This window comes from Oryctolagus cuniculus, chromosome 14, assembly GCF_964237555.1.
Source record: "Oryctolagus cuniculus chromosome 14, mOryCun1.1, whole genome shotgun sequence".
In the NCBI taxonomy this organism is placed as follows: domain Eukaryota; kingdom Metazoa; phylum Chordata; class Mammalia; order Lagomorpha; family Leporidae; genus Oryctolagus; species Oryctolagus cuniculus.
In genome coordinates, this window is record NC_091445.1 from 94,177,129 (window position 1) to 94,201,010 (window position 23,882).

At 54.7% G+C, this 23,882-nt stretch overlaps 1 long non-coding RNA gene across 1 annotated transcript in view; it reads right to left on the bottom strand.

Annotated features, from left to right (window-relative positions):
* Nucleotides 1-818: 818 nt before the first annotated feature.
* The window catches only part of LOC127492724 (uncharacterized), an 89,447-nt gene continuing 66,383 nt past the window's right edge, over nt 819-23,882 (bottom strand). Inside the window, exons 2-6 of the long non-coding RNA XR_011382081.1 lie at nt 21,938-22,078; nt 21,179-21,490; nt 15,486-15,744; nt 13,801-13,887; nt 819-1,550 (exon numbers count right to left, since the gene is read on the bottom strand). This is a non-coding gene — a long non-coding RNA (uncharacterized lncRNA). The remainder of the gene's footprint in view (nt 1,551-13,800; nt 13,888-15,485; nt 15,745-21,178; nt 21,491-21,937; nt 22,079-23,882) is intronic.

Consider the following 23,882-nt stretch of genomic DNA (forward strand, 5'->3'; position numbering starts at 1 on the left):
TTATGCAAACAACGTTTTCGTGTTTATCATGCCAATCAAGAACTTACGGGAAAGGGACATGGACTGAGCCGAAAAGTACTTTCTGTTATACCTGTGGCCAAGAGGAGAGGGTTGACCGCATCCCAAGTCATTGGTTTCAGTCTATGACTTTATCTGCTGGTTTACATACAGTCAGCAAGATTTAAACTTGACAGACTATTGCCAATTCTCTTAAAAGCTTATTCCCTACACCGAAAAGAAACAAACTCTCTTTTCTTGGGTGCACTTACCTATTGTGGTCCAATGCATACATCATACAATTTGCCTTCCTACAGAGCGTAGCGTGCTCAGGGCAGCTACAGGCATGAATTCCCAAAGCGGTGCCGCCGCCAGTGCCAGCTGCCCCAGAGCTTGTTCGCCACCCAAAGGGGAGACGCTAACCCATCCGTCAGTCACTGCCCTCCCCTCCGTCCCCCACGCTGGCAACAGCACTTTGTCTCCTGTACCCACGATCTGTCTGTTCCAGATGCCTCGTACACACCATGTGTGCATTCTGCGTCTGGCCATTTTCGTTTGCATAGCAGTTCTACTTCTAGGTGCAGCCCCAGGGGAGTCCAAAGCACGGTAGATGTTAGACATTAGGCAAAAAAGACGCCAGACAAGCCCGGCCTCCAGTGCTCACACACTTACCACTTCTTTCCTTTCCCTATGAACGAAGCAGCCTCGTACTCCCGGCAGCCAGCGTGGCGCACGCCATCCGGTGTCGGTGGGTGAAGGCAGAAAAGGAGATGAGCTACATGCTAAAAAGGGGTGGTACCCAGCGAGACACAGCACACAGGGTCAGCATCAGATGGTCCCACGTGCTGTCTCCAGGGCACGCACACAGTGGGTGGATGTGACGATGCACAGTGATGACAGTGGGTGCACGGCCGTGTGCGTGGTCTTATGTGCTGTCCCTAACTTTGCACAGTGACTGTCACCTGTGGTCATGGTTGCCATACTCCAGGAAGAGAGAACAACCTGGCAGGAAGGAGGTGAGGATTCTGTCTGGGGAAAGCAGGGGAGCTCCTTGAGAAAATGAAGGCATCAAGGGCGTGCGGAGAGGGGCACTGGAGGGAGGGTGGGCACGCGCAGACCGAGGACCAGCGCAGAAGACGGGCCGCGTTGGTGGCACAGGGGCCAGGCATGGCTGTGATGGTGGTGAGGAGGGGACATGAGAAGACCACCAGGCCCCACCCACAGTGAGAAGCACCCTCACTCCCAGGCTCTCCCAGGCCCCTCCTCCTCTGACTTGGTCCTGGACACGCTCCTCTCTCGGCTCTGCCTCTGGGCTGCCCTGCCTTGGACCCTTTGACAGCAGAGCGTCCACCCTCCGGGCCTGCAGACCTCGCCTCTGCGGCCACGCGGAGTCCCAGTTCAGGGCCGTGCCCTGGAGGAAGGCTCCCCATGCCTGCTCTGGTCTCTGTTGCTCACCCGAGCACCACGCCGCCTTAAAGGATGTCTTCCAAGGAGCCCTCAGGCTCTGTGGTGAGTCAAGGTTTGCTGACGGATCAGGCCAGGATCCAGTTCACCTGGGGAAAACGCGTGTGGAAAGTGGGCTTTTGTTGGCAGCAGGAAGAAGCCACCTGGTGGCTAATGCAACTGTTCAGCACACACACACACTGGCACACAGCCACAGCCGCACACACACTTTAATTAAACACGCGTTGTTCTGCCGGCAGCAACCGTGCGCAAGCACGGGGAAAGCCTCGTGTCTGCAAGCTGGCAGCCGAGGGCTTAGAGCACACGGAGAGGATGGCAGTACAATGGAACTGCCATCACGCAGGCGAGGTGCTGTGCTCTGGAGCGCAGAGGCTGGGTGACTCACAGGGACAAGTTGTGTGTGCGTAGTGGGAGGTGCCTGAGAGGCACAGACAGGATCACAGGGGAGGGAGAGACCCAGTGGAACAGCCACTAGGGTTCATCACTGAGGAAAATGAGACAAGAAATATCCCAGTCTCCACAGGTGTGTGCATCAGGACAGGAAGTCATCCCATCAGGGCAGGAAGTCATCCCATCAGGGCAGGAAGTCATCTCATCAGGACAGGAAGTCATCCCCATCAGGACAGGAAGTCATCCCCACAGGACAGGAAGTCATCTCATCAGGACAGGAAGTCATCCCATCAGGGCAGGAAGTCATCCCCATCAGAACAGGAAGTCATCCCATCAGGGCAGGAAGTCATCTCATCAGGGCAGGAAGTCATCCTCATCAGGACAGGAAGTCATCCCATCAGGGCAGGAAGTCATCCCATCAGGGCAGGAAATCATCCCCATCAGGACAGGAAGTCATCCCATCAGAACAGGAAGTCATCCCATCAGAACAGGAAGTCATCCCCATCAGGACAGGAAGTCATCCCATCAGGACAGGAAGTCACCCCCATCATGACAGGAACTCATCCCCATCATGACAGGAAGTCATCTCATCAGGACAGGAAGTCATCCCCATCAGGACAGGATGTCATCTCCACTGGGCAGGAAGTCATCCCCATCATGACTGGAAGTCATCCCCATCAGAACAGGAAGTCATCACCGTCATGACAGGAAGTCATCCTCATCAGAACAGGAAGTCATCTCATCAGGACAGGAAATCATCCCCATCAGGACAGGAAGTAATCCCATCAGGACAGGAAGTCATGCCATCAGGGTAGGAAGTCATTCCCACAGGACAGGAAATCTTCTCCATGGCAGCTGAAAGACGTGGGGCCTGGAGACAAGAGTTGGGCTTCAGGCTGTGGGGCAAAGGAAAAGAGCAAAGAGGGAGACACTTCCCAGCTCCCCAGGATGTTTGACTTGGGTGGAAAGACGAGAAAACTGGTGACGTGCAGCAGGAAAGGCAGGGCGCGGGAAGACTTTGCTCAACAAGAGACTAGCACATCTCTTCGGCTGAGGAGGAGGCCCCAGGGGATCAGGAGGCTGGGGCTGCGCAGCTGTGGCCCTGACACCAGGCCCATCTGTCTTGTGGGTTGGGGCCAGCAGTCTGTGATGCACACTGGTGAAGGGTAGGGGTTGGACCGTGAAATGGGAACGAAGGAGGAAAGAAGAGGGAGGGGCTTCCCAGGCAGAGAAAGGTGGGCTTAATCTCTGGGGAAACACAAAAGGAGGTGGCCAGGGTTGGTCAAAGAGGAAGAAAAAACACGGAGGCCTAACTGGGATTGGAAACTGCTATGGCCTGGGTATTGACCCCCCAAACTCGTGTGTTGACATCTCCACTTCCAAGGTGGCAGTGTTAGGAGATGGGGCCTCTGGGAGGTGACGAGGTGACTGGGGCAGAGCCCTCCTGGATGGGAGGAGCACCTTTCTCTGGAAGTCAGGGAGGGCCATCGTACCAACCAGGAAGTTCCCAGACACGAAGTCTGTGGGGACCTGGATCTTGGGTCACCAGCCCCAAGGCTGTTGGGGGTAAGCCTCTGTGTTTCCCCACGCCACCCCAACTTCGACTGATAGCACTTTGTCACAACAACCCGGACAGAAACCCTAGATAGGAGGTGATGCTAAGCTTGGTATCCTTGTACTTTCTCCCCAAAGCACACAACGACCAGCGTTTCGGAGCAGAGAAAGCAATTACTTACAGTGACCACCCCCCCCCCCCCGTGTGTGCGGGAGATGGCTGACCCAGGGAACAGTGGAATCGTCTAAACGGCACCCCAACAGTGGCTCCTGCTGCAGCTGCCGGAGCATCTCACAGCCTCATTCACAACCAGAACGCAAGGTGGCCAGCGAGGACTGATTAAAGCCACAGGCTTGAAGTTGCAGGATGGATTAGGGCCTTCTTACTAAGTCATCACATGCCATTGAGTAAACGCAGAGCAAGCATTGCCCAACCAAAGCTACAGGTGGCGCAGCCGCTCGCCGCGCAGAACAAATCAACTCGACACGCCCCAGTCCCTTGTCTTCCCAGGTCTACAATGAAAGCTGTGATCGCTAAACAGCACGCTGGCTTTGAGCCCACAGGGTCCACATGATGGGCCCCTTCTTTGCACCCGTGCATCGGACGGGACACTCAGGGTGTCTAACAACGTCGGGACAGGCTTCCAGGCATGTGGTAGATTCACCCTATCTCATTAAGTCTCTAGACTGTATTTCTCTACTTGTGAACAGATAGGAGCTTCCGACAGAGGTTTTACTGAGTTCTGGAGAGGCAGCCACACGCCTCCTCACAGGGCCTCCTGCTGTGGGGAAGCCAGACGGAGCGGCTTTCGCACTGTGGGGACAACCACATGGCTCCTCACTGCCACCACGCGGCAAGGACCCTCTGCGTGGTCTCTCAAATCAGAAGCAGGAGAGGCAGCCGGCTTGGGCGGGGGACCCTGGCCCAGAGATCACAGGAGCCCCCACAGGGTCAGGCAGGCCCTGGTCTCGACGGGAGGGGTGGTGAACCATTGGCAGCAAGGGAGTGCTTACAGGTGCTGGCCACAAGCCAGAGCTTGACTCAGTGTAGCCCGGAAAGCCCGTGGTCCTGCCCCCAGCTATCTACACCAAGGGCCAGACGCGCCCCAGTCGTGTGCCTAGTTAAACACTGTCTCTGGCCCATGTAGCTCCTCCCAGGAAGCTTCATGTACTAAAAAAGAATCATATTCACTCAGTGGAAGATCTCCAATTTGTCCCAATGAGGTCCAAGACCTCTTGAAGGCTTCTCTCGCCCATGCGCTGTAGATGGATGGAAACACAAGCAGAGATATTCATATGCTGGTGGGTGGATGTTTGAGTGGATTGACAGAGCAACTGATCAATGGACAGACAGACAGAGAGGGGGCGGGCAAACAACCAAATCCTCTTGCAAATGCAAGTCACTGACAGGCCTTCTGGCAAGACTTAGGATGTCTTAGCCCCTTGTAAGTCCGTGTCTGGGGCTTGTTTTTAGCAGGGTGTTGCCGTTGATTTCTCAACAATGTTGCAGTGGATTCCTTTCTGAGAGGAGCAGCCTGGTGGGGGGCAAGAGGCGCGGAGTCACCACACAGACCCTGGGGGGAGTCGGGTGAGAGCAGGCCTGAGGCGAGCAGCCCACAGACTCGTTTATTTCAGTTGGAACCACATCTTATATAGTCAAGACCAGCCAATCTGGTCAAGGGGCGGTCTATGCCCCAACCAATCACAGCCTGTTGCCGGGCAGGCTCTGTTGCCAGGTGGGTTTCAAAGCCATTCCTGAGTAACTGACACTGGCTTGCCAGTGGCCACCTTGGCATGGCCTTCTCATTCCACCACAGCAGGGGGCACCCAATTGTCTAGGATTCTCTAGGAAAAGGCAGATCCAGAAACAGGATACATGAGTGGTGGCTGCTGGCTTGTCATGGAGGTGATGCCACGAGCTATCTGCAGAGAAACTGGTTTCGCTTCATGACCAGATGTCCCCCGTCCTCTGCGAATGATGTCGCTGCAGATCTCACTCACAGCCTCCTGTTCTGAGCCACAGGGAGTCCCAGTGTGACGAGGATGGACCCGGGGCTCAAACTCAGGTCCCCAGTCCCTGATGTTCAGCCGTGGCGCCCGTCTTTAAAGTGACAGGAAGTGCATAGCACAAGGCAGCACTGCTGGTTTGACAAAGCATCCTTGGGTTATCTCAATCCACCTACAAACAGCAGTGGGCCACGTGCTCATGACAATAAGCATTGTCAAAGAGGTTAATCACAAGGACAGAAGCATGGACCAATATCATCGATACAACACCAAAGAGGCGTCTCCAGGAACAAACGTGGTGAGTTAAACATCTCCACTGAACAGTTCAGGCCACTGTCTGTGTAAAATGCGCATTTTCCTAAATCCAAACTCTGAGGAATTGCTGATTTCTTCATGCAACAAATGAAACGCGTTTAATTTTATCTGATTAATTATTATAAGGCTGGTTTAAATTTTAATTGGAATATTATCTTCCTAATAAGAGAAATTTTTTCTTAATGCAGCATGATTAACACTTAAATTAAGCTGATAAAAAGTGGCACCATGGAATTCTGATCTGAGAGAAGTGATGACTAGGACACGATTGCCCAGCGGCTCCGTGTGCAGGAAGCAGACACAGAGGGGGCGGGTAACTGCTCCGCTCCTCCACGCCCCCTGCTGGACACAGTCCCACTCTGGAACTGGTGGGCCAAGGGACCCCGGGAGAGGAGGAAGTCCCAGGAAAGGATCTACGGGGGCTGTGTGTGACCTCTGAGGCAGCCCTGGACCAGACAAGCTGTGGTGTCCTGGGAACAGCCAGGCTTTTCCCCGCTGTGCCCTGTGGGACACAGCGCCTGGTCGTTGGCCTGGGTCTGCCAGTCATCCGTTGACCCTGTGAGCCCATGGGTGGGTCGCTGTTCTCCCATCACCTCCAGGGCTCTCAGGAACCCACAGGAGGTGTGTCCTTGCTCCCCGCAGGCCCGAGGTGGGGTGTATGGTCCCTGGCACCAAATGGCAAAGCCTGTTAGTCCCAGAGTGGCCTGGGACGGCAAGGACTGGGCGCCCATCTCCGCTTGGCTCTTTTCCATCACAGACAAAGGTGGGTCAGGTGAGCCCGCTTCCATTGCAGCAGCCAACAGTCCAAGCACGCCGCTTGGCAATTTGTAAGTCTTCAACACGTTGATTTGAATTAGCCAGGTTTTTTCACAAGTCTTGGCTTAATTTAACATTTTGGAAGACTAAAAAGGACCTGAATTTGGGGCTGGTGTTGTGGCACAGTGGGTTTAGCTGCCAGTTTGAGCCCCAGCTGCTCCACTTCTGATTCAATTTCTTGCTAATGTGCCTGGGAAATCAGCAGAAGACGGGCCACCCACGTGGGAAACCTGGAAGGAGCTCCAGGTTCCTGGCTTTGGCCTTTTGCAGCCATTCGGGGAGTGAACCAAGTGGGTGGAAGATCTCTGTCTCTCCCTCTCTTAGCTGCCTTTCAAATAAATAAGTACATCTTTAAAAAAAGAAAAGAAAAATGCAAGGACCTGAGTTTGTCCTCAAGTTACAAATGCAGCTGCTCCCTCCCCAGAAAAGACCCGCACGGGCTCAGCACGGGGTCTGACATCTTTACAGACAGCGAGGGGTCCTCCCTGTCCCCGCTCACTCTCTCCCATCTCTGATCATTCCCAGTCCTACGCCATCACTTCCTGTAGCAGCACCTGCAGGCCTGTGCAGAAGGAGGAGTCCCCGGGGACCCTCGTGTCCTTGCCCCGCCCCCTCAGCTCTGGCAGGGCCTGCAGATCGGGGAGCGCAGGCATTCCTGGGAGGGGAGAAGCGAACAAAGCAGCTGGAGACGGAGGAGGCTCTGGAGGGGACGGGGAAGCCTGCAGGGCCTCTCTGCCCACACCAGCTCCCGGCCTCTGGCCTCCCTGTGGGTGGTCAGATACCTGACTGGGAGCTGCACCTGGCAATGCTTTGCATAGCGTCAGAGGGGCCGCTTGACCACAGCAGCCTAGCGTGAGAGCTGCTAGTGAGAAAGGAGGCGCTGGGGGAGCTGCCTCCACGCCTGCAGGGGGAGCTTCCCAGCACCCCGCAGGGCAGGCAGAGACCTGTGGGCCTCTCCTCTGCAGTCCCCGGAAAGGGCGGACCCAACAGGGCGCAGCCACATGGAGACCCTGAGCCATCGGGTGCGGCTCCTGCCCTGGCCGCTGCTCTGCCTCTTCCCGCATGGGCCCCTCGCAGGCTCGGGGAGCCGGAGTCAGGTCCACGCAGTCGCAACCTAACAATAAAAGTCACCTGGGCACACCCGTCTGTCGCTCCCCGTCTTCGTGGGGGAACGACACAGGACCCTGCGCTGTTCTTTCGTCTGCTCGGCCCTCCCCGGGTTTGCTGCTGGTTCTTCCCGGGTTGGCTACTATCCCTTCCACCTCCGTGGAAGGGCAGTTCCCCCTGGCCACATTCCCCACTTCCGCAGGGGAGCGGCACACCGCCGGCCGGCTCTTCTCGGGGGCTGCACGGGTGTTCCTTCAGCTAGATGTTCCCCATAGGTGTTCCTGGTGCATGCCGTCTCTCTCCTCCTTTATAGTCCTCCTCCGCCAATCCCAACTCGGCTGCCCACACGCCGAGTACGCTGCTCTCCTCCAATCAGGAGCAAGTCCTACAGTTTATTAGTTGAACTGGAGGCAGCTGTGCGGAAGCTGTTTACTTCTCTCCCAGCGCCATATTGTGGGAGAGCAGATGCATAGAATAAGTCTTAATTCCAGTAACTCAGTCTAGTCCGGTTGCTCCCCACAGATCCCCCTTTCTTTTTATTTTTTGGCGTTGATACGCGCCTGTCTTCGGTGTCCCGCGGCACACACTCTGCTCTACTTGCTAGAGTTGCCACAGGCTCTTACAAGTCCTATCAATCAGGCAAACCGAATCCGGGTCCTCTCTTCGCCATGTTGTGAGGAGGTTTTTAGGCGCTGATGCGTGCCTGTGTTCGGTGCCCTGCAGCGCATGCTCTGGTCAAGCCTGCAGGGGCTTACAAGCCCTATCAGGCAAACCGAATCCAAGCCTTCTCATTGCCTTTTTGTGGGGAGGCCTTACTGATGTTAATTCGTGCCTGTCTTCGGTGACCTGCGGCGCATAAGCTGCTAGCCGCCGCAGGTGCTCATCGTGCTCATCGCCTCACTTAATCAGGCAGACCGAATCCAAGCTTTCACATTGCAGTGTTGTAGGGAGGCCTTTCTATTTCTCTATTTCTCTATCTCCGGGCATTCCTATTTCTCCCATTTTACTTCTATCTTCCAGCATTCCTATTTCTCTCACTTTGCTTCTAAACTTCTATTTCTCTTATCCCTGCGGCTTCCCGGTGCCTCGCCCTGCCGGCAGCTTCACGGCTCCGCGCGGCTTCCCGGCGCCTCACCCCGCTGGCGGGCTCCGCCCCGAGGCTGCTTCTCGGCGGCTCGCCCCGCGGCAGCTTCACGGCTCTGCGCGGCTTCCCGGCGCCTCGCCCCGCCGGCGGGTTCCCGGCTCTGCGCGCACGCTCCGCGGTCTCCACGCACTTCGCGCCCGCACCACGGCCTCGCACCAGCCCCGCGTTCCCTATCTATTCACGCCCCGTGCTCTCTCTGCACGCGGCGGCTTCCGCGAATGTTTCCGCCACCACCGGCATTCAGTCCAAGTTCCCCGGACTAACCTGGCGAATCCTGGCGGCCCACATCTCTACCTCTGGTTCCAGATCTTCGCCTCTTGCTCCCCGGGGTGACTTGAAGAATTCCAAGGTGGCTTAAGTCTTCGCCTCGGCCTGCACTCGCAGCTTCATCCTCCCTAACATTTTTCTCTACCCGGTATGTTTCCCTAAGTTTTCTTCCAACAATATTCCTCTCATTTCTCCTGGCTTCTCCCCACAGTCCGTATCCAAGTCTAAGTTTCTTATAGGTTTCACTTTCACTTTCAACCTGCAGTCCGTATCTAAGTCTAAGTTTCTTCTTGCTTTCACTTTAAATCCTAACTTCTTTCCCACAGTCCGTATCCGAGTCCAAGCCTCCTCCAGGTTTCACTTTCGCTTTCAATCTCCTAGCTTCCCCGCCATAGTCCGCATCCGAGTCTATGAAAGCTTTCACTTTCGCTTTCAATCCTAACTTCTTTCCCACAGTCCATATCCGAGTCTATGCCTAGGCTTTCAATAGCTTCTTCCGGCACCTAGGCTCTTTGCTAGTCTCTCTCTCCGGTATTTTCCCACTTCTTCCCGTTTCTTCCCTCCTAAGTTTCCTATCCGAGTCACGGCACCATTATGTCGCTCCCCGTCTTCGTGGGGGAACGACACAGGACCCTGCGCTGTTCTTTCGTCTGCTCGGCCCTCCCCGGGTTTGCTGCTGGTTCTTCCCGGGTTGGCTACTATCCCTTCCACCTCCGTGGAAGGGCAGTTCCCCCTGGCCACTTTCCCCACTTCCGCAGGGGAGCGGCACACCGCCGGCCGGCTCTTCTCGGGGGCTGCACGGGTGTTCCTTCAGCTAGATGTTCCCCTTAGATGTTCCCCATAGATGTTCCTGGTGCATGCCGTCTCTCTCCTCCTTTATAGTCCTCCTCCGCCAATCCCAACTCGGCTGCCCACACGCCGAGTACGCTGCTCTCCTCCAATCAGGAGCAAGTCCTACAGTTTATTAGTTGAACTGGAGGCAGCTGTGCGGAAGCTGTTTACTTCTCTCCCAGCGCCATATTGTGGGAGAGCAGATGCATAGAATAAGTCTTAATTCCAGTAACTCAGTCTAGTCCGGTTGCTCCCCACACCCGTCCTGTGGAATGGCCTCTGGACGTTTCAGGCAGATTTGGAATGAAAGCAAAACTCTAAATTCCCAAACTGGACCTTCCTGTTTTGAAAATAAGATGTTCTCATGATGGAAAACAAAGAAAATGGTGTCTTCTTTTAAAAAAAAAAATGTGCACGGCCCCTTATTAGGAATGGTGAATGGTGCTGCTGTTTCCTGACTACCGTTAAAGAACATTAGAATCCAAGATGCCAACTACTAACGTTTTATGCCCTGTCCTGCAGCCAGAGAAAACCGCCCATGCTCAGGGACGGCTAATAACGCTAGCAAACCCTGACTAAGCAGCCTCGGGAGTGCCGGACTCCTTACAGGTGTGGTTTTGTTCCACTTTTGCAATGCAGAAGGTATAGCAGTGTCATTAGCAAGCCCTTGCAGAACCAGAGGGTGAGCCCCCAAGGCGTTCATCCACCCAGGAAGGTCTCCCCCACCCCGGGGAGAACGCGGTTCTGTCTGGATGCACCCCCGTGGGTCAGAGCCAGCATCTCATCACCTCGCAAAGCTTGTGGCCCTCGCCTTGCAGCTCAGACAGGGCTCTTTTCACAGGATTGTCCACATGCGACCTTGCCAAGAGGTGCTAAGAAAGGGCGAGCGTGAGGCTGGCTCATGCTTGTGATTGGGGAACAGCCCTGGGCGCCCCTGTGAGCCTGGGCTCTCACACAGAGATGAAGTATAGGGCTTCCAACACAAGGAACCTGATGGCCGTGATGTCCACAGCTAAGAGAGGCTCACGCCCTGTGGGGGGTCCCGGAGGGAGAAGGGACGGAGCAAGAGGGAGGCAGGGGCTGCCGCGTGGAGCAGCTCAGAGAGGCAGAGGGCAGAGGCCGGGCTCTCGGCTCTAAGGGAGAACTGGAGACAAAGCACGAAGCATGATGGAAAAGACGACACCTGCACTTGCTACGCAGCTCAAAGGGTCCAGGGTGTTAGGGGTCCTCACTCAGAAACGAAGAACACGGGCGCTTGTGAAAAACTCAAACCTGCTAAGATGCTTGATTTTACTGTCAGGTGGTCACGGTGCAGAGTGGCAACTTTAGCCCCGATGGCCACATATCCATGACTGTGGGACATCGTTAGACGTCGGTTTTACAATTGTTAGGACTGAAATTATTTTCGCTACAGAGGCAGAAACTTATAGGAAAGGACCAGAATATTATGTATTTTGGAGACACGCCCAGCATGGGTGCAGTTCTGTTGTTTTTACCCGTGGGTGCCAAGGTCAAAAGGCTGTCCAACAGTCCATGGATAACGGAATGAAAAGAGAATTTTCCAGGAGTTTCCTGAAGCTCTTGGTGCTCTTGTCTGCATGCAGGATTGCTGAGGGCACAGCACGGGACATGTTCCACAGGCTCCCTGGCGCCAGATCCCACCTAAGCCCTCTCTGTGACTTGCCTGCGGCCAGCCCCACGCCCAGAGCCTTAGAAAAGCAGTCATTGAGCTGGCATTGAGCATGTGGCTCTGGGGCACCCAGGATCCTGCTGGCCAGGGCCAGGCTTCTCAGGGGTGGATCTGCTTCCAGATGTGCACACAGCACTTCATGGTGCAGGTGCACCCCCAACCCCTTCTCTGAGGCACAGACTCAAGGACCAGCAGCGACCACAGGAAGCCCCTCTCCTGGCGCTGGCAGAGACTTGAGGCAGTGAAAGGCTGGCTAGGGCTTAGAGCTGTCACTCTGCCACCTCTGCTGATAGGTTAGGGGCCATGGCCAAGTCCAAAATGAAGGATTGGGAAAATGCACCTGCCCAGGACAAGTCCTCGCAGGGCGAGAACGCAGTGGAGGGGGTTGGAATTCGGAGCTGCGGCTGCCGATCTCCCACTGGGAGTAATTCCATTTATGGTTTACTTCAGTCACCACTGTTGTTGACTTAAGTGTTAGAAGAGAAGTGTTCGTGTATACAAATTTCCCTTAAAGCATGATCGTAAAAGCTACAACTGTACACATAAGACTGAAATTTAACGCCCTCCTGCAGCTTTGAGAGCTCAGGCCTTGTGGGTACCTGCAAGAATTACTTCATTGCATGGATTGGTTAACCTGCTGCAGCTGGACACATAGTATCTAACCCAGGCTGCTGTCTCCTTCTAATACCTTTATAGTGAAGGTTGCCTTCTCTCCTTGAGATCACAAATCCCCACACCTGCTGTTAAGATTCCGTAGGCCCTGAGGCAGGACCTGGACTTGTTCTCGGCAAGTCCTGGGTTACATACATCACTTGCACAGGTGGGGGAGGTGCTGGCTCAGCCGTTGCATGCGTGCCGTGATCGGTGAAATGAGACTTCTGGCAAGGTCAGGGTTAGGGTCCCATCCCGACTTCCGGCATGGTCAGGGTTAGGGTCCCATCCCGACAGGAGGGAGAGAAGGTTCTCATTGACCCTATAAAACTAGTTGGCCACAAAAAGTGAGCAGATCTAGTCCAGCGCTTGGATAGTACTTAACCATCGGTGCCATTTTTGCAAAGATCCGTGGGCAAAGCTCATTTGAAAAGGCATTCATTTTCTATTGGACTCACTCTCTTCAAGTTTTCTTAGAATTTATTAGCTTATAATCTACATTAAGAACTTTAATATTTTTCTCAATTCAAAGGGATTAATTAGAATGATATATTATTTAAAGAATGCTTCGTTTCAGCTTCTACAACTACTGTCTGTTAAATTGGGTGTTAGGGAGAGATTAAACAACGGAAGAAGGTTCCTCCTATGCTCATTAAACACAGAACTTTAATCACAATTAAACCCGTGCTTTTAGTCTGCTTCACCCTCTGTAATTTCTTTTGAGGATTTTTTTTTTTGTTCACCGAATCATCTGCTCCTGGAGTAAGCCCTGGGAATTCTCCCTTAGTTACTCTGACACAGCACAACAGGTGCCTTGGCAGCAGCAAAGCGAATGTCCCAGTGGAGTCTGCAGGATCCACGGTGGGGAGGGCCTCCTTCCGCCACTCCCTGGGCTTCTTTTGTCATTTCTTCAGAAGATGACGTCTGAGGGGCCACCCAGGACTCGGGGCAAATGTGAGGGTGGTGAGTGAGCCCCAGCCGCAAGGCCGAGACAGGTGGACGGCCAGTGAGCACATGACAATACCAAGACTCTGGGGTCGTCCTCTGGAGCCAGGGCATCAGTGAGCGTGATTGAAGCCAGAGCACATCTCAGGTGGAGGATCGACGGAGGGCGGCTGTAGCTCACCCTGTCCAGAGCAAGTTAGCTTGGGGTACCACCACCGCCACCACTCCCAGCCCCCCAGCCCCCCAGCCCCCGTGCAGTCTGCACCACGCAGCAAAGGCAAGCTGTAACAGCACTGTGAAACACACAACGGCCGCAGCACCTCAGGTTCCTGATGGCTTCATCTACTCCTAGCTGACCCGCGAAGCAGCCCCGCGGTTTGGATCTCCCAGGGGTTATGTTTTGGGGGATAATCTGTAAGAGCTCCAGCGAGCGCCTGAAACCTAACCTAATATGCGCTGTTTCTTCCTATATACACGTATCTAGGACAAAGCTCAATGGATGCATTAGGCAAGTAATAGACCCGGCAGGAAGCAGCAGTCAAACAGGAACTGACGACCAAGCACTGTCAGGAAACTGTGGCTACGGCCCCTCGCTCAGACTCCCTAACTGAGCTGCACCCACCGTTTCCCTCCTGGTGACGACGCGCAACGCCGCAGTGCCTCCACCACGGGACAAAGCCGTTGGCCTGGCACTCTCCTCTGCTGGCCTCTGGGAAACAGAATTGAAAGATATTTGTTTTGTGCAAATGGACTTTGAAATTCATAAAATACAATATCCATGAACTTTTTAAAGACTCCTGATGATCAAAAACAAAATCGACAGTTTTGAAGCATTCCAAGTTCAACTTTTTTTTCTTTGAGTGTCTAGAAACTCTCGAGGTCATAAAACTTTATATAAATTCTAAGACAATCAAAGCAGAATCGCTGATGAACTTCAGAAATGTTATTATCTACTTTTTCCCCTTGAGCCAGGAAAATATATCAAAGCGTTGGTGATGTTTCATACAAATTCAAAGAACTCAATAAAATCTTGGGCAGGCCAGGAAACTTAAGAGGTACTGATGCATAAACCTGTCATGACGCAGTTTTGACCCTTGTCAAGCAGACTGTGGTTTAAGTTCACCGTGCAGATTCAGAGTTTCTCCACAGCTTGCTGTCAGCCCTTGCAGCTCCTCTCCACAGACGGCCTGGCTCGTCCGTGAGCTTTCTTGGTGGGCAGGGGAGATGGCCACTCACTCACACCCTGTGAATGTCTTAGGAGGGCTCAGAGCTCCACGTGGACCGGAAGCTGTCTCCCTCCCAACACAGGCACATTAAACCAAGGCGTGTCTCCTTCACCTGTCTGCTCTTGCTCACCAGCCCCACAAAAGCCCGTTGCCAAACCTTTTCCTGGGGCCAACATTATAGAGTAGCAGGCGGAGTCACTGCCTGGATGCTGGCATCCATATGGGCGCCAGTCCACGTCCCAGGCTGCTCCACTTCCGATCCAGCTCCCTGCTAAAGTACCTGGGAAAGCAACAGAAGACGGCCCAAGTGCCTGGGCCCCGGTACTCATGTGGGAGACACAGAGGAAGTGCCTGGTTCCTTGCTTTGGAACACCCAGTCATATGAGGAGTAAACCAGTGGATGGAAGCTCTCTCTAACTCTTCCTTTCAAATAAATAAATGTTAAAAAAAGAAACAAAATCTTTCTCTTCTAGCTACACTTTTCCTTGCCTTATTTATTATTATTATTATTATTTTGGTGAATGTGCCTGCCTGAAGTAGGCATCCACAGAGCAATGGCTTGGGGTGATAGATTCCTGTGACCACTCCCCACAGGCCATGTGTGTGTACACGGAGGTGGGTGAGGCGTTGACCCACAATGCAGACAGCGTTAAGGCTACAGACAAATCGTTTAGTGTGTTCCAGGTGCTAACTAGAGTGCCCTAGGCTGGGCAGCTTACGCATCGCAGACATTTCCTCCTCCTCGCAGTCTGGAGAGGAACTGCAAGGCCATGGTGCTGCCAGCTCCTGTGCTGCCTGGGGCCTGCTTCCCGGCTCCTGGGCTCCTGCACTGGAGCCTTCCCTCCGTGCCGCACGTGGCGGGCGGGGCAAAGCGGCTCTCCAGGGCCTCTGCTGTGGGGGCACCCATCCCACTCAGGGGAACCCACCCTCATGACCTGATCACCCACAAGGGCCCCGTCTCCTGACACCTTCACCTTGCAGGCCAGGGGCCCAAAGTATGAGTTTTGGGGAGGACGCGGACACTTAAACTTAACATAGCAAAGGGGGAAGGGGGTGTCCAATCCCTTTACCCGCCATTTACTCAATCAAAAGGAGAGCGGGAAGTCCAGCGTGAATTTCTCCAGCCACAGGCCAAAAGGAGACACGATGACCGACTGACCACAATTACAGAATCCACGCAGCAGTCTCCTCTCCGGGGGAACCAAGTGTTCTTGGAAATTCAGCTACGAAGACGAGCAATGCTGAGGCTATTTTCACAGCTGTCAGAAGGCCAGACAGCGAATCAGTGATGTGGGAGATGACAAAAGTGACTTCCGTCGTCTTCAAAAACAGCCTGTAGCCTGTTGACAAGCAGAAACCTGTCTTAAATTCCAGAAGGTTTACGGGTCTCTAACACAAGGGAGCCAAAAAGTCAGTTGCATATGTGCACAGACACACACACACACACACATGCCACCACCACACCCACACGCCCCCGTCACACACACACCACCACCACACACGTGCCACCACCACCACCACACAAACCATCAGACACACACACCGCCAGTACACACGTGCCACCACTGCCACCACACACACCATCAGATACACACACCACCAGCACACACGTGCCACCACCAAACGCCGCAGCGTGCACTGCTCGGGGACCACCGGATGGACGGGGGCCCCTGGAGCCCAGCTGTGCTCCCAGCGGGTGATGGCAGCGGCTGTGTTCAGAAAGAGAACCTGGTGCAGGCCCTGACTCGGAGCAGAGAACACACAGAGAGCGAGGGGCAGCGGAAGACAGGCAGACAGACAGACAGGCAGACATGAAAGCTCCCCACAGCCACATACAAGCTCACGGGCTGGGGCCGCCCAGCGCTCTTCTGGAGCCGCTCACTGCGATCTCGCGGGCGACCCCACCGCAGACAATCCTGGTGGGACCTTCAGGAAAGCAGCTGCACACACACACACACACACCAGGAGACGCGGCTTTAGGAGCCGCTGCTTGTGCAAGGGTGACAGCGGGGTAGCTGCCAGCCTGGAATGGAAACACAGAGCCCCAGTCACTCAGGCCACAAGCCCACAGCAAACCTTCCCACGGTGGGAAGACAGCCGTTCCCTGGCCGGGTCATCAGGCCCTCAGAGGCGGTGCCACACCTCCGCACAGCCAGTCGGCAGAGTCAGGGACAGGCAGCCCTCCAGGAGTGCCGGGGAAACGCGACCGCACCCAGACCAGACAGGACGACCAGCGAGACACCTCCTCCGGCAGTGCTGGCTCTGTTCGGGTTTGTGTTTTCCCTGAGCGTGGGCTGTGGGGCGTCCGCTCATCCACGAGGACCACAGGGAGAAGGGTCACCCTCACTACCACTGTAGGAAGTGAGAGAGGCGTGCAGAGCACAACGTGGCCCTGATGGGTGAACCAGAACTGTTGGGAGCTGCCCGCGGGAAACCACCCACCCATGAACCCTGACTCAGCCGTCACAGGCAGACGCGGCTCAGTTTCCTGCAAACACTGCACATCCTTACCGGATAGAGCGAGCGCCGAAGCTGACTGCTCCTACCGCCAAGGCTGAGGGTGCAGACGAACTGCCCGGGGGCCCATGGCTAAGGGGGTCCCACCCTCCCGGGGGCCCCACCCTCCCTGCCAGGGCAAGGAGAACCTGCCTCCCCGTGGTCTCCAGCACCAAGGGCCCTGAGTGAGAACTGCAGCCAAGGCTGGGCTGCACGTGCCCCGCACGGGCACGCAGAGGGCAGCACAGATGGAGCCCCCTTCCTGACCCCTCCATGCTGTCCATCAACCCAACGACCAGTCGACAGCTTGCTGTCCACCCCTTCTGTCCTAACCAGTTGGCCTTGTGGTTGAAATCTCCGACTCGACCTCCGAGGTCCTCTGCAGCTAGAAGTGGACATTTGAAAACCCGACTCAGCCCTCACTTGGAGCCGCTCACTGCGGCCATGATTCTTTCATGATGTCAGACAAACACTTGCAAATCTCCCCACGCTCTGTGCACCACGCACAGGGTCTCAGGACGAGGACTCCATTTGTTTGGAAAAAAAATTCATAGTGAGAGCAGAGACGAGATGGCAGCATGAGGAGTGCACCCATTGTTCTAAGTCCGTCGATACCTTCCTCAGTGGAACAAACCCAGGGTTTAAACTCGGCCTCCATAATCTTGATTTAGGATGCTTTCTGGGCCTGAAGAGGAAATAATTCATGTCATGTAGAACGCAGACTCCACCACATAAATAATTGCTGTGTGCACTGTGCAGTTCACAGGGGCGTCTGGGGACGGATCTGCCGGGTATTCTTAATGCAGACTAATGCAACAGCAACGTGAATTATCAAAAAGGATTGTGATAAGCCCATTGCAAATCTACCACCTCCTGGATAATTTCATCTCCCAGCCCTTCCTACTGTCTTTGCAGCTCCCAGGAGGGCCTGTGTTATTCTTCCACTTCAAACTAATATTGTCTCTTACAACTCAGAGGCAAAATGTTGGCAGACAAGGCACACAAGGTGGCTCAGCATACCAAGAACCGCCGAGATCCCCGGGATGTCGCGAATATTTTATTGATAAGCCTGTCACTTTCGATATCAGAGACACCTAAGAGGGTGGCCCTTAAGCATCCCTGTTGGGGTTGCGGGCAGCTTGACAGCCGTGTGTGCAGCACCCCACGCTGACACTGTGAATGCTGCCGAGTTTGAAGCCGGTTCTGGGAGTGTGGCACCCCCGTCTACATCCAGATAAGGGAGGCTTCTGCTTTTTCTGCTGGGGGTGGTGTTGGCTGGCGGGCAGCTGCGTGGGTCCCTCTTGTGGCAAACATTATGTCTCCCAAGTCTTATGTCCAGGGAAGCTAAAACAGGGCATCACATTCGCTGCCTGACAACACCTTTATGTTGCTAGACAATTCCATTTCGGTGACGCGACTTTAAATGCCTGTTCCTCCTCTTCGTGTTAATGCTAATTTTTGCATATGGTGCAGCTGACTGCCAAAGACATCCCCAGGATCCCCCAAGTCTCCCTCACAGCGGAGACTGGAATGCTGCAGAGATGTTAAAACCCGAGAAGCCACTTGGCCTGTGGACTGAAGCGTGTCCCAGCCCCCGCACTGCCCCCGCACTGCCCCCGCCTTGGAGCTGCACAGCGGGAGTGCCGTCACCTCGATGGAAGTGTTCCGCAATGTGCTCAGAAAAGTCTATCAGAAAACCGCGGGGTTCCCCACAAACGTATAAGATATGCAATTACTATTGGTCGATTAAACATAAAACACAAAATAAAAATGAAATGAATACAATTTAAGAGAAGACATAGGCAGCCCTATTAATTTTTTATTTAATCCGTAATAAGAGTGCATGTTTATAGGGTGGTGTGACCTATCCATGCCTGTATACAGCGTGTCCCAGCCACACAGGCCATCAGCGGGCTGTGCAACCCTCGCCCCTCTGGCTAGAGACGTCTTCCGTGCACCCAAGCCGCCTGGGAGCAGGGCCTGTGTTCTCTGCCCAAATGTTTCAGGTCCAGCTTGGCTCCATACACAGGGACATCTCTGCAAGTGCCCTGGGGAGGGATGAGGAGGGAGAGAGGGGAAAAGAGAGTGAAAGAGCGAGGCGGGGGCGGGGGGGGCGAGGTCAGAGACAGAGGGAGAAAGACCAAATGGGGAGGGGAGGTCCCAGGACTGACATGAACCTCAGTTCAGCCCGGGACACTAAGGACAGGGGCAGATCCTCCAGCTTCAGGAATCCCCCGAGTCTCTCTCCTTGGAGCTCCGGAACACCGGGACGGAAGCACGGCTGAGTCTTCCACAAGAGATTCAGAGCCTCAGAGAAGACTGACCGCAGCTAGGGGCACAGGAAGTACAGTGAGTGGCCGGAGGTGCTAGTGGACCTGGCCGAGGGGGTGGACGGAAGATTCTGGTGCCCCAGCTGCAGTGAATCAGGGAGAACAGGCATGAAAGGTGACTCCCAGCCAGGGTGCTCGGTGTCCTGGCTCGCTGAAGCCCTTGCCTTTAGCTAAACGCAAGCCACAGTAACCACTCTGCTGAATTTAAAAAATTGCATAAATTTCAAAGCAGGTGCTTACGTAAATGTCACCACCCCAGTGCTAATCGCTGTGGCTGAATTGCAGAGGAGCCGGTTTGTGAGCTTTGCCGCGTGCGCCTGACTGAATGCCGTGCCTCTCAGTGTGTCCAGGGCACACCCGGATCAGCCGGGACCCCGTGACCGTGCAGGCTCCAGCTGTTCCAAGACACACAGGACCCGGAGTCACCCCCGAGCTTCTGAGTGTATACGGAGCTCCCTCGGGCACTGACACCGTTGCCCACTTTGAGTGGCTTCCTGATGGGGCTCTGGCTCTGGTTTCAGCACAGTGCGGCAGTGTGTGGTCTGGGCGGACCCCTCCCTCAGGGCCCCTGTGCCCAGACTTCCTCCTTTGCGTGGAGACCAGCAGTAGGGCTGCATTCTAGAAGCCGAGTCAGGATGGGACGCGCTGAGGCAGGCAGCACGTTCATGGCTGTTCTCAGCATGGGATCTGCTCAGACTGCCTTACTCTTGTTGAAATGTTCCTAGAACCATCAGGAGGCCTGGGTCTCAGCAGGTGCCCTCTGAGAGGCACTCAGGAAGGGACTTAAGAAACCAGGAGCCCAGCCCCTCCTTCCTGGGCTCACCTAACAGGGACATGAAGACCCCAGGCTTTCTCCCTGGCACGGAGCTGGTGTACACCTGTGCCCTCATTGTCCACCATCCTGTGAAGATGAGGCACCAAATCACCCAGCACCCTCAGCAGGTGCCTCCCCAGAGAGGGAGTTAAAGGCACCTTCAGAGACCTGAAGTCATCTGAGGGTGATGAGGACACGCGCACCTCTGTGTGTGACCCCGAGAAGAGCTCAGGTCTCAGCAGAGAGGCATCTCCCAACCGCTCTCACCGGAAACCGATTCCACAGGTGACAAAGCTCATCGTTTTATAGAGATTTGTGTCTTAGCTCTCAGAGGGAAGATTCCTGACCGTGCCCTTAAATTCTGGGGCTCTGTCTGTTTTTGCAATGTACACCCCTGTCCCTGGACACAACTCATGACATTTTCATAGCTATCTTGCTTCTGAATGTTAAGATCATATCTATAGTGCTATCTTGGGAACCTTAGGTCAAGAGAAATCTATAGTGATGGAACGAATCCCAGCGACGGTTTCTGTTCGTGTCTCTGAGGCAGGTGTTTTTTGTCATTATCCATTGTCGTGTCCTACGCTGGTGAGGGTGGCATTGGTCTTTACAGATCATCTGCTTCCTGCCAGGTGACAGAATGGGGACGCATATAAGTTAATGACTCGTCCACTTTATTAGCCAGCGCTGTGTCACTTTAACTAAAACCCCTTCTTGGGAAGGAATGTGGCTTTTTTGGAGTTTCCCAGTCCAAGATGGTTCAGGCATCTGGGGAGGTGGGGGATGGAGGAAGCAGACACACCGGAGCACACTCTGTGTGTGCCTCCTTGTGGTCTCTCCCTGTAACGCGACCACGAGAGCATCTCAGGGCTCCTCCCTAGCACTTAACCCAAAGCGATGCAGTCCTACCCAGTCCTTCCAAGGTCCCCAACCTGCAGACGCCATAACTGGAGCAAACTTCCATCCTACTGCATCAGGCACTAGTATTAATGTGTTAACTGTGAATGTTAGAGTTTGGGGTTTAAGCATCTTGGAGGGCTTGGGCAACCAAATCCTGTTCAAATCAAAACATGCAGGGTTGCCAGAGTTAGATCTCATTTAAATATATTTGACAATGTGTTTGTGAATGCTCACCTGGGTGGAAATGTGTCCATGAACGAATCTAGGCACGAGAATTAACAGTGGAGAGAGAAATCAGCCAGACTTCGGATAGCAGGAATGGGTCTTCTGAGCAGGGCACAGAGGGGCTGGCTTTGTGTCCAGATACTTTGTAGCCGATACAGACCATGCGCTCTTTCACACTGCTTAGGCTTTGGTGGGAAAGGAGCAATAGAAGAGAAAGAGCAGTTGGCGCTCAGGGAAGCCGGGGAGAAGCCCACAGATAGAAGCAGAGTCTTCAAAGTCTGCCTTCCCGGCAGGAGACTCATTGTTTCATCAGAAGGAGCCCTGAAGCCAGGAAATAAAACACCAGGAAGTAAAGTGCTCCTGCTCACCAGCTCCCAACCAGCCTGGACCCCAGGTTTTGTCCTGAGCTCTCCGCAAGGCGGCTTAGCCAGCTAATGAGGGCGGACTCATTCCACAGCTCGCTTCTTCTGAACAGGGTGGCCGTGGCTCCTTTTAAATGAGAATACGGTCAGCTCCAGCGACTTACAAGGGAGCCATGTGCTGTGCTGGCAGACTTCCTGCTCAGCCAGGATTAAATGGGCATCAAGAGAGCCGTCTCGGCTTGTGCCCGCCCAGCAAGGAGAGCACCCTTGCGTTCAGGAGAGATCCGGCAGTGGGATTTGGCTCGGTTGGTGTTAGGAATCGGGGAAGCGGTGTGGAGCGAGGCTCCCGGGGAGGGACGGCATCCTTGCTCCCTAACCGTGAGCAAGCACTCTCTGCAGTTCTCACCTCTGCTGTCAGCCCCGGGGCCTCACGTAGCCTGGCCCTAGCTGAGAGGAATCAGACGTTTCACGGATGCCCAGGAGCCACCATCGAAGTAGCCCCAATTAATGGACTTCAGGAACCAGGACCACGATAAGGACACGGCCACTGTGAATGCAGGAGACATGAGTAACAGTCAGTGAGGAAACTGGGGCAAGTCACTAGGACTGTAAGTGGGAGGACTCGAGGCAAATGCTGATTGAACATTTTCGCGGACTGTAAGACAACAGGCATGGTCGAAGTTCAAGCTCTCAGAGCAAATTATCATCCTTCCCAGAAAGGATGAAATTCAACTAATTCTCTCCCTCGCAGGTGGGCGGGAGAAGGCCCCTCGCAGACCCTGCCGGCCTCGGGCTCCTGCAGCTGCTGTAACAAGTGCCACAAACCGAGGGGTCAGGAAGCCCTGGGATGCCCCTGCCCGGCCTCACCCCAACTCCCCTCCCGCACTGGGCTCGAGCGGAGCCCCCTTTGGGCCCCTTCTTAGCTCCTGGGCATGGCCATTTGTCTGTGGGGTTCCTTGGCTTGCAGCTGAACCACCCAGCCCCTACCCTCTACTTCTTATAAAGACAATGTAGCTTAGGAGGAAGGTCCCACCCAAGCAAATACGACACCTGCTATCTAACTAAACATCAAGGACCCCGTTTCTGAAGGAGGTCGCATCCTGAGGTTTGGGGGCTGGAGCTTCCATGTGTGGTTGAGGGGACGCGATTCAGTGGTCGCGAAGGAAGGAAAGTACTGGGAACACATCCGGTCTTGGGGGCTCAGCTGCTGTCAGTTTCGGGGACTCTTGTTCTATTTCCTGGTGGCTGAGGATCTGTTCTCAAGGAAAGCCTGCTGAGAACATCGTTAAATACACACGTGGCAGTCACCTGGCGACATCTGTCAGTAATTCACCCTCCTGGCAGCTTCTGGGTTTGGGGAGAGCAAAGCACTGTCCCTTGCCGGTGCATGACTGAGCCGGGACCTGCAAACTGGGAACAGGAAGGCAGGGACTGGAGAACTGCTCCCGACTCCGAGCCTGTGGAGGTGGCGAGCTCCGGGACGGGACTCCCAGTGTCTGTTGGTGGTGGGGGATTGTTGTGGGGGTGACGTGGGGGGATGTGTCCGTGTCTGTGCACAGGAACACATGCTGCAGAGAGACGAGCTGAGAGTACCTGAGTCAGCATCTTGCAGTCGGCAAGTGCGTCTGAGCGTGCGGGGCGTCTGACTACCCACGCGGGCTCACTCTGAAAATCAGTGACCGAGCGTCTAAGCAGCATGTCTGACACCTCTTATTCATCACTTTTCGTTTTATATAGCCCAGCCCTCATAGCCTCCTTAGCGGGCTCTTTCCTTCAGGCACAGTCTGGAAACCTTGAGAACCACCACGGGGGTGAGGCATGTGGCTGGAGGCCCGGCCATCACACCTGCACCAAGCCTCTGCTCACGCCGCTCATGCCCAGTCCTGCTCCGAGTGCCGCCCGGCTGCACCTGCCAGTGTGTTGCAAGCTCACTTGCACTTGTCTGAGGATGGTGGGGTGGGGCTGTGATGGTTACGGGATGTGCCTGTGTGGCTGGGATGTGGCACCAGATTCCAGGTCAAACAGTAGTCTAGAGGTTGCTGTGAAGTTCATTTTTAGATCAGACCAAGCAGCAGGGATAAGAGCCCAGAGAGCGATGCTGAAAGCCTTGGAAAACATGAATTGGGGAACCACAGCTGAGGACCAGCCCACCTCTGGCCTGGAGAAATGTCACCCATCCTCCTGCAGTGGTCACACAGCTGCAGTGCCCCGGCCCCAGGCGTGGTTTCCTTGTGCTGGTGGCTGCAGCTCCCGCTCAGCCTCTGTCTCCCTGGGGCAGGTACCGCGAGACGCCTGTCCTGGGAGCTCAGCCAGCTGCGGAAACAGACACCGGAAGTGGCTCCTTGATATTC